This window comes from Penaeus japonicus, unplaced genomic scaffold (genome assembly GCF_977035675.1).
Source record: "Penaeus japonicus unplaced genomic scaffold, GWHDUDI00000001_assembly GWHDUDI00000005, whole genome shotgun sequence".
Taxonomy (NCBI): domain Eukaryota; kingdom Metazoa; phylum Arthropoda; class Malacostraca; order Decapoda; family Penaeidae; genus Penaeus; species Penaeus japonicus.
The window spans coordinates 21388627-21398626 of NW_028234407.1; the positions used below are offsets into that span (position 1 = coordinate 21388627).

A 10000-nucleotide genomic window follows, 5' to 3' on the forward strand; every position below is an offset into this window, starting at 1 on the left:
CCCTTTCCCCATCCTCCTCATTCTCCTCTCCTCTTCCCCATTCTTCCTTTTTCGACCCCTTAATTCCTTCCCCTTTCCAACCCCATTTTCCCCTTCCTCCCCCTCTTATATATTACGTAGCATAGAATAGTTACTCTAAAACATTATCATACTCGCAATACTAGTTATTGAACTCTACATAACCACCTTGGCTTACGTGTAACAAAGTTGTCACAAAATGAGGTCATCGCGGCATTAACCAATGTGATATTGGCCACATTCACTATACAACACGACTCTCGCATTAAACACAAAGCGTCATGAACACGCGCTCACAAAGCCAGCGGCAAGTCACATAATCCAGGCATCCAAACTTTGCATAAAAAATCCTGATGTTTCCCTCATAATTTCTGAATAAATTCTTGGGAACGAGAGGAAGAAAAGGGAAAGAAAAAACATCCAGGAAACATATGACGGAAACATATGTGGCTTGTGGGGTTTGGCCCGTGATGTTTTCGCTTTGAGTTGTGAGGCGCATGTGGGCCCTGTGGGGTGTGGAATAGGGATTTATGCAGGCTGTAATATATCTAGAATGTCTCTTAGTCTAATCTATGAAAAATGTCACCTGTATGTCGATTGTGTACAGAATGTGCAATTCATAATTGAAAAGGTGTAGTATACCAGTCAAACGTCACAGAAGGAGGAGATTTGCGGTTTGGGATTTCGTACGTATATGAAAAGAATAATGTAAAATTAAAAGTCTAAGGATGAGATGAGACTGAAGTGAGTCATCCAAGGACTCTGTAAGGATGCTGACGTGTAAGGCCAACAAGTAAGGTGAGATGTGAGGCGTGAGGTCTTCAACGCAAGACATGACACTTGACAGCTTTACCTGAAGCCTTGGGAACCCACCGTCTCTCTATCGACCCCGGCATCTCCTCGCCCTCCACGAAGGCGAACACACTATTAGCCACTACAGTGATATAACATCAATAACTAGCAATCTGTCCATCTCTCTCTCTCTCTCTCTCTCTCTCTCTCTCTCTCTCTCTCTCTCTCTCTCTCTCTCTATATATATATATATATATATATATATATATATATATATATATATATATATATATATATATACATATGTACACATACACATGCACATTCATATATTTTTAAACGTTTATTAAATTTGTGGCCCAGCTTGACTTACTGGAAAGCAAGAGAGAGTGGAAATAGCATTTACTGGATTCATAACGGGCATTGCAGAGACCATTCAAAGGCCTAGATTCAAACTGAGTTCTAAAGAAGTCAAATCAAACACACATCAAGTTCATGACCTATCGTGGATATACCAGGTGAAAAAGTATATACTCATAAATTATATCGGGTCAAGCTTTTCTCTTTTAGGATTCAGTCGGGGACATCATGCTCTGCTTAAGTTGCTTGGAACTATTTAATAAGTTATTGCAGCTTAGCTTGCCGACGCGTGATACGACCAGTGAGTTTCCGCACTTGCTTCGTGAGTTTAAATTAAAATTGATGTAGAAGTCGATAATATCTATTTCTACATTCTCAGTTATCGGTCTCTCTTGAAAGACTTTTAAACAAGAGTAAAAGGAGCTATTCCTCCCTCAAAAGACGAAATCCTTCACAGAATACGAGGCATCACGCAGGAACTCATCATCCTGACTTCGACGGTGCTCGGCCAAAACATGAGCGGAATGGATACTTCGCGCTATCAAAACTCAAAATTAAAACCGATGATCCGCGCTGCCTTCGGTCTGCGCTAAACTTCAACGGAACCAACCGGAAGGTTAACACACTCAAACAGCAATATGAAAGAAGAAACGCATTAAACAATCACTTGTTCTGCCCGCCACGCCTCCCTACTTCCTCACTGCTTCTCCTCTTCTGTTTGAGGCGCGACTCACACCTCGCGACAAAACGCAAAGGCTGCGACTGGTGTCACATTTACGAGGATACACCAAGCACTGCGCGCAGACGCATCACGAATGTGAACAAGTTCATCAATGCTAAACATTTGCAAACAGAGCATACACCTACACAATAAAAAAAAGAAAAAAAAAGAAAAAAAGAAAAAGAAAAAAAAAAAAAAAAAAAAAAAAAAAAAAAAAAAAAAAAATATATATATGTATTTATAATATATATATATATAAAAATATAGATAGATACATAAGATATATTCATATGTTGTGTATATAAAATAATATTAATCTTAAATATAAATAAAAAAATTTTAAATAAACAATAAAATATATATATAATATATAAATATAATATATATATATATAGATATAAAGTATATATATATATATATAATAATATAATATATATATAAATTATGTTTTGTGTATTATGGTGTAGTGTTGAGTGTGTGTTATGATTTTTATGTATATTATATATGATTATATAAAGTATTATGTGAGTGATAGTGTATGTGTAGTTATGTATATATATATCTAAAAATTATTAATTATATTATATACATATATATCATATGTATGTATGTTTATATATGGATATAAATAATAAATATAATATAAATATATATATATATAATATATATATAATATTAATATATATATATATATATTATAATATTTATTGTATATGTAGATTAAAATATATGTATGTATTGTTATATAATAATATTATATATATATATATATATATATAATATAATTATATGTGTGTGGTGTGTGTGTGGGTGTGGGTGTGTGTGTGTGTGGTGTGGTGGGGGGGGGTGGGGGGGGGGGGGGGGGGGGGGGGGTGGTGTGGGTGAGGGAGGTGGGGTGGGGGGTTTGGGTGGGTGGGGGGTGTGTGGGGGGGGTGTGTGTGTTGTAAGGTGGTGGTGTGGGGTGTGGGGGGGGGGGTGGGGGTGTGTGTGTGTGTGTGTGTGTGTGTGTGTGTGTGTGTGTGTGTGTGTGTGTGTGTGAGTGTGTGTGTCACTTGTTCCCCTTACCCCCTTCTTCTATACCTTCCCTCGAAAGGCTTGGCGATCTTAACGAGTAACCATTAAAAATCAAATCAAATAGACAGCTGTCACAATTCCTTTGTTTGTTCCACCGTTACCATTTCCGTTCCTAATGTTTCTAGCAATGGTGATACTGATTTTTCTTCTTGCATCATTACCCTACATCACCTGTTATACTTTTCCTGATCTCATTACTGTTATCTTGAATAGCCTGATCATTGTCATCACTTTCCCACCAAAGAATACTCTACACTGCCTAGATAAAAATTGCGTAACTTGCGCAACTGTACACCAACACCATCTCCCTACCACTTTGCCATTCAGTCTATCAGATATGATATATCACTGATTTATCTTGTATAATCACATTTAGCCACACTGACGGTATAATGGCATTTCACAGTCTGACGTTCCGTGTATTAACGTGGCGGCATGGCTCTCTCTACCCAAAGCCTCTTCCTGTCGCTTGAAAGCAGTGAGCAGTTAGAATGCACTTCGTCACTCTCTCAAGTTCTTTCTGTATTTGCCGTCATGGTATTTTCCCTCATTTTGGTCCATGGTGTTAATTTTCACTTACTCATCATGGTTTTCATAGCCCCCTCTTTTGTGTGCTACGTTTTACACGTGTTCCTTTATTATTTCATCACTTGGAGTATTTCCTTTCTTAATCTTTCGAATTCCCCCTATCTTTGAAAAACCTATCATTCAGTATCATATCCCTTGAGACACCATCACTTCACCCGCCGCCGGACTGGCACCCTTTCCTCGTCACCGAGTGCCAGCGGGAGAAACACACAACACGACCTTCTCCGCACAGTGCCAGCTGGACACTGAGGGCACCACCAGTGCCACCACGCCTTCCCTCCCCGGCACTCGTCCTCTGCTCCCTCTCCCCTACCTGCATGGCATCCCCCTATCCCCTGCCGTTCCCCCTTCCCCTACGCCTTCCCTCCTTCCCCCATACGTACTCCCCCCCCTCTCCTGGCAGTCTCTCTCCCTCCCTTCGCCTCCGCCTACTCTTCCTTCCCTCTTTCCCTCTTCGCACTTACCGTTTCATTCCGAACGCTTTCTTTTCTTTACTATCTTGTAATTTTGTTATTCCGTTCATTTTGTTTTTCATTTCTTACATGATCCTCGTCTTGTATGTTTGCTTGTTTTTACTATTTCTCTTTTCTCTTACTTTCATATTTATCTGCATGTTTTTTACCCTTTTTCCCGCTACCATCTCGCTACTTTGATGGTTATCATTCTTTCTCGTCCTCTATATCATTCTATTCCAAGGGTTAAAGAAAACATTCAGAAGCATAGCCGAAGACGGGACTGAGAACTGGAATGGACTACCTACAAGAATGAAGGAAGGAGAACGGGGAAAAGAAACGGACAATGATGGTGAACAAGCTTTAAAAAAGTAGATTCTGGATGACGATGTAAAGGAAGGAGGAGGAAAAAAAAGAAAATGAGAGAAAAAAATAAAAGAAACGGGAAGATGGTCTGGGACAGGAGGAGGAAATAAAAACACAAATAAAAGGAAGAGAGCAAGGACATGAGAGGAAAGGCGAGAGGCACAGGGAAAGAGAAGAACGCGGTGCACCAGGATTTTCGAAGAGAGGTCCCGCGGTCAGACCAACCAGGCGGTTGTCAGGACTTGACCAACAGATAGGATCCAGCGCGCCCGACGAGCCAAGAGCCCGGAAACCTTCTTAGCCTCCACACCGTCGGCGCTGCTGCTTAAGCCCGGCGGGAGTGCGGACGTCAGTTAGTGCGGTGGAGTAAAAAACAGGGTAAAAGCGATGGAGATAAAGGAGATAGACAGATAGAGAGCCCCCTTCCCTCCCCACAAGAATGGCCGAATCCATGATGTTTGGCTCCCGCACGAGAGGGCCGCGCTCTGTGCATACAGCGTGACCTCGACCTCGTCCACAGCCTAGCAGGTCCATGAGTTGGCACGGCAGTTTCAGACGCACTTCATTCCACAGCACATTCGCTGATTGCAACAGGGAGGGGAGTGCACGGAGGAAAGGAAAGGAAAAATAGGGAAAAGATGGTAAAAATTCGGGAGAAAGTTTTGGTGGAAAAACTGTGTCATGGGAGAATAGGTAGTGTTTGTTCGATGGAATCTATGTATATTTTGATCTGTGTATTTCGTATTTGGGGTAAAATATCGCATCTCTCTTTTGTTCGCTTTTTCCTTTCTTGCGTCTACTTCTTCCTTTCATTCCCTCCGTATCTCCCTCTCCCTCTCCCTCCTACCTCCTCTTTTTCTTCCTTCTTTTTCTTTTTCTTCTTTTTCCCCGTCCTCCCCCTCCCCTCCCCTCCCCATCTCTCTCTCTCTCTCTCTCTCTCTCTCTCTTCTCGTCTCCTCTTCCCTCTCTCGCTCCTTCCCATCTCCTCTCTCCTTCTTCCCTCATCTTCCCTCTTCTACTCCCTCCTCTCTACATGTCTCTATTTTCACTTCTCTCTGCTCTCTCTACACTCTTGCTTCTCTTCTTTGCTTGCTTTCCTGCTTCACCGTCCTCCTTTCTACTCCTCTCTCGTCTCTACTTCTCCTCTCTCTCTCTTTTCTCTCCCCTCTACAATTCTTCTCTGTCTCTTCCCTCTTCCTCTCCTCTCCTCTTCCTTCTTTTCTTTTCTTTTCCCTCCTTCTCTCCCTCGCTCTATTCTAACTTTCTTTTCTTCCTTCTCTCCTCTCTCTTCTCCTCCTCTTCTCCCTCTTCTTCTCTTACTCCCTCTCTTCTCTCTCAGCTCTCATCTCGTCTCTCTCTCCCTCTCTCCCTCTCTCTCCTCTCTCCTTCTCTTCCTCTCTCCTCTCATCTTTCTTTTCCCCCCCTTCTCTTCCCACTCTCTCCTCCACTTTTCTCCCTCTGTCTTCTCTTTCTTCCTCTCTTTCCTCTTTTCTTTCTCTAACTCTCTCTCTCTCTCCCTCTTCTTACTTTCCCTCTCTCTCTTCTTTCGTTGCTCTCTTCCTCTTCTTCTATCGTCTCCTTGCTCTTCTCCCCTCTCCTTCCCCTCTTCTCTCTCTCTCTTTTCCCTCTCTCCTCTCTTCCCTCTTACTCTTTGCTCTTTTCTCTCTCCTTCCCCCTCTTTCTTTCATCTCCCTTCTCTCATCTTACTTCTACTCTTTCCCCTCTCTCCCATCCCTCGCTTACTTTCTTTTTCTTTTTTTCCCTCCTTTTTTTAATCTCCCACTCTCTCTTCTCATTTTCTCTTTCCATCTCTCTCTCCCCCCTCTCTCTTTTACTCTCTCTCTTCTCTCTCTTATTTCTTACTCTCTTCTTCCTCTCTCTCTCACTCCCCCTCTCTTTCTTTTCTCCTCTCTCTTCCCTCTCTTATCTTCCCCTCTTCTTTCTTCCCTTTTTGCCCTGCTTTCTCTTTCTCAGCTTCTTCTCCCGCTCACTTCCTTTCTCTCTCCCAACTTCTTTCTGTCTTCTCGCCACTTCGTTCTTGTCTTTCTTCTCTCACTTCTCTTTCTCTCAATCTTACCTCTCTCTCTTTTCCCTCTTTTTCCTTCTTTCTACTCTCTTCCTTTTCTCTTCTTTCTCTCTCTTTCTTCTGTTTGGCCATTCTCCCTCTCTCTCTACTTCTATTCACTCTCTTCTCTTTTCCTCTTCTCCTTTTTTTTTTTTTCTCTTTCCTCTTCCCTCTTTCTTCTCTACTTTCCTACTCTCTCTCTTCCTCTTTTCTCATTACATCTTTTTCCTAACTCTCTCCCTCTCTTTACCTTTTCTCTTCCCTCTTCTCTCTCGGAGACCCTCTCTTCGCTACCTCTCCTCTACCCTGCCTCCCTCTTTCTCTCCTCTCTCTCCTCTCTCTCTCTCTCTCTCATCTCTCCTCTCTCCTCTCCCTCTCGCTCTCTCCTCTCTCTGTCCTCCTCTCTCTCCTCTCTCCTTCCTCTCCCTCTCTCCTCTCTCAACTCTCTTTTCTCTCTCTCTCCCCCTCTCTCTCTCCCTCTCCCTCTCTCCTCTCTCTCTCACTCTCCCTCTCCCTTTCCCTCTCCCCCCTCTCTCTCTCTCTCCGTCCTCTCTCTCGTCTCTCTCTCTCGCGCCCCTCTCCCCTCTTTCTCTCCCCTCCCTTCCCTCTCCTCTCCCTTCCCTCTCCCACTGCCCCCTCTCTCTCTCTCTCCTCCTCCCCCCCCCTCTCTTTCCCTCTCTCTCTCCCTCCTCCCTCTCTCTCTCTCTCTCTCCCTTTCCCTCTCCCTCTCTCTCTCTCTCTCTCTCTCTCTCTCTCTCTCTCTCTCCCCCTCCCTCTCCCTCTCCCTCTCCCTCTCCCTTTCCCTCTCCCTCTCTCTCTCTCTCTCTCTCTCTCTCTCTCTCTCTCTCTCTCTCTCCCTCCCCCTCTCCCTCTCTCTCTCTCTCTTCTTCCCTCCTCCCTTCTCCCCTCCCTCTCGCTCTCCCCTCACTTTTCCCTCTTCCCTCTCGCTCCTCTCTCTCTCCTCTCCCCCCCCTGCTCTCTCTCTCCCCGCTCCTCTCTCTCTCCCGCCCCTCTCCCTCTCTCTCCCCTTCCCTCCCCCCCCCCTCTCTCGTCTCTTTCTCCCTCCCCCTCTCTCTCTCTCCCCCTCTCTCTCTCTCTCTTCTCTTCTCTCTCCCCCCCTCTCTCTCTCTCTTCGCTCTCGTTCTCTTCTCTCTCTCCATCTCTCATCTCGTCGTCTCTCTCTCTCTCCCCCCTCTCCCTCTCGCTCTCATCACCCCCCCCCCTCTCTCTCTCTCTCTCTCCCCCCTCTCTCTCTCTCTCCTCCTCCCCCTCTCATCCCCTCCCTCCCTCCCCCCCCCTCTCTCTCTCCCTCTCCCCCTCTCTCTCTCTCTCTCTCCCCCCCTCCTCCCTCTCTCTCTCTTCCCCCCCCTCTCTCTCTCTCTCCTTCCCCCCCCTCTCTCTCTCTCTCTCCCCTTCCTTCCTCTCTCTCTCTCTCTCTCCTCCCCCTCTCTCCCCCCCTCTCTATCTCTCCCTCCCCTCTCACCTCTCTCTCTCACAGCCTCTCTCTCTCTCTCTCCCCCTCCCCTCTCTCCCCCCCCTCTCCACCCTATCTCTCTCTCTCTCTCCCCCCCTCTCTCGCTCTCTCTCCCTCCCCCCCCCTCTCTCTCTCCCCCCCCCCTCTCGGTCTCCCCCTCCCCCCCCTCTCTGTATCTCTCTCTCTCTCTCTCTCTCCTCCTTCATCTCTCACTCGCTCGTCTTTCTCTCTTCTCACTCATCTCCCCCCCCCCCTCTCTATCTCTCATCCATCTCCATCGCCTCTCTCTCTCTCTCCCTCTCCCCTCTATCTCTCTCCTCTCTCTCTCCCTCTCCTCTCTCACTCCATCTCTCTTATCTCTCTCTCATCTCTCTCTCTCGCTTCTCTCCCTTCTCCCACTCTCCTCTCTCCCTCTCTCATCTCTCTCTCCCGCCCTCTCTCTCTCACTCTCTCTCCTCTCTCCTCCCCCCTCTCACTCTCTCCCCTCTCCCCTCTCCCTCCTCCTCTCTCTCCCCCTCTCCTCGGCCCCCTGCTCCTCTCTCTCTCAGCCCCCCTCCTCTCTCCCTATCCCCCCCTCATCTTCTCTTCTCTCCCCCCCCTCTCTCTCTCTCACCCCCCCCTCTCCTCCTCCCCCCCCCCTCTCTAAATCTCTGCTCCCTCCCCCACTCCTCTCTCTTCTCTCTCTCTTCTCTCTACACCCCTCTCCCTCTCTCATCTCTCTCTCCCATCCCCCCCCTCTCTCTCCCTCTCTCTCCTCTCCCCCTCTCGCCTCCTCCTCCACCTCTCTACTTCCCGCCCCCTCTCTCTCTCTCTCCCCCCTCTCTCTCTCTCTCCCTCTCCCCCCCCTCTCTCTCTCTCTCTCTCTCTCTCCCCCCCCTCTCTCTCTCTCCCCTCCTCTCCCACCCCCCTCTCTCTCTCCCCCTCTCTCTCATCCCCCTCTTTCTCTCTCTCTCCCCCCCCTTTCACTCCTCCTTCCCCCTCTCTCTCTCTCCCTCCATCCCTCTCCACTCTTTCTCTCTCTCTCCCCCCCCCCTCTCTCTCCTCCTCTCCCCCCCCCCTCTCCCCACCCTTTCTCTCTCCCCCCCCTCTCTGTCTCTCCCTCCCCCCCCCTCTCTGTCCCTCTCTCTCTCTCTCTCTCTCTCGTCTCCTCTCTCTCTCTCTCTCTCTCTCTCTCAAACTCGACTCGTCTCTCTCTCTTCTCTCTCCCTCTCTCTCTCTCTCCCCCCCCCCCCTCTCTCTCTCTCTCTCTTCTAAATCTCTCTCTCTCTCTCTCTCCTCTCTCTCTCTCTCTCTCTCGTCCTCTCGGCTCTCATCTCTCCCTCTCTCTCTCCCCGCTCCCCCCCTCTCTCTCTCTCTCCCTCTCCCCCTCCTCTCTCTCTCTCTCTCTCTCTCTCTTCTCTCTTTCCTTCTCTCTCGCTCGCTCTCTCTCTCTCTCCATCTCCCTCTCTCTCATCCTTTCTCCCTCTCTCTCTCACGCTCTCTCGTCTCTCTCTCTCTCCTCCTCTCTCTCTCTCTCTCTTCTCTCCCCGCTCTCTCGTCTCTCGCCCCTCCCTCTATCTCTCTCTGCCTCACACCGCCCTCTATCTCTCTCTCTCTCCCCCCTCTACATCGTCTCTCTCCCCCCGTCTCTCTCTCCCCCCCTCTCTCTCTCTCTCTCCCCCCCCCCTTCTCTCCCCCCCCTGCACCCCCGTCTCTCCTCCCCCCTCTCGAGCGCCTCTCTCTTCTCTCCTCTCTCTCTCTCTCACTCTCTCCTCTCTCCTCCTCTCTCCCCCCCCCCTCCCCCCTCTCTCTCGTCTCGTCTCTCTCTACCTCCCCTCTCTCTCTCTCTCGCTCTCTCCTCTCTTTCTCTCCCCCCCTCTCTCCTTCTCTCTCTCCCCCCCCCTCTCTCTCTCTCTCCCTCCTCTCTCTCTCTCCCCCCCTCTCTCTCCCCCCCCCTCTCTCTCCCCCCCCCCCTCTCTCTCTCTCTCTCTCTCCTCTCTCTCTCTCTCTCTCCCCCCTCTCTCTCTCTCTCTCTCCCCCCCTCTCTCTCTCTCTCTCTCCCTCCCCCCCCTTCTCTCTCTCTCTCTCTCCCTCTCTCTCTCTTTTTTTTT

At 48.2% G+C, this 10000-nt stretch overlaps 1 protein-coding gene across 7 annotated transcripts in view; it reads right to left on the bottom strand.

The window, feature by feature from the left end:
• LOC122262306 (E3 ubiquitin-protein ligase TRIM45) overlaps window positions 1-10000 on the bottom strand; it is a 103406-nt gene that overhangs the window by 60848 nt on the left and 32558 nt on the right. Inside the window, exon 1 of one of the 7 annotated variants that reach the window (XM_043030303.2) lies at window positions 3773-3837. The exons of 2 other annotated variants lie outside the window; for them this stretch is intronic. The gene's annotated coding sequence lies outside the window, so the exon portion shown is untranslated. Of the gene's footprint in view, window positions 1-3697; window positions 3838-10000 lie in introns of those variants that run through there. 4 more of the 7 variants (XM_043030300.2, XM_043030301.2, XM_043030302.2 and 1 more) reach the window with 4 other exon arrangements.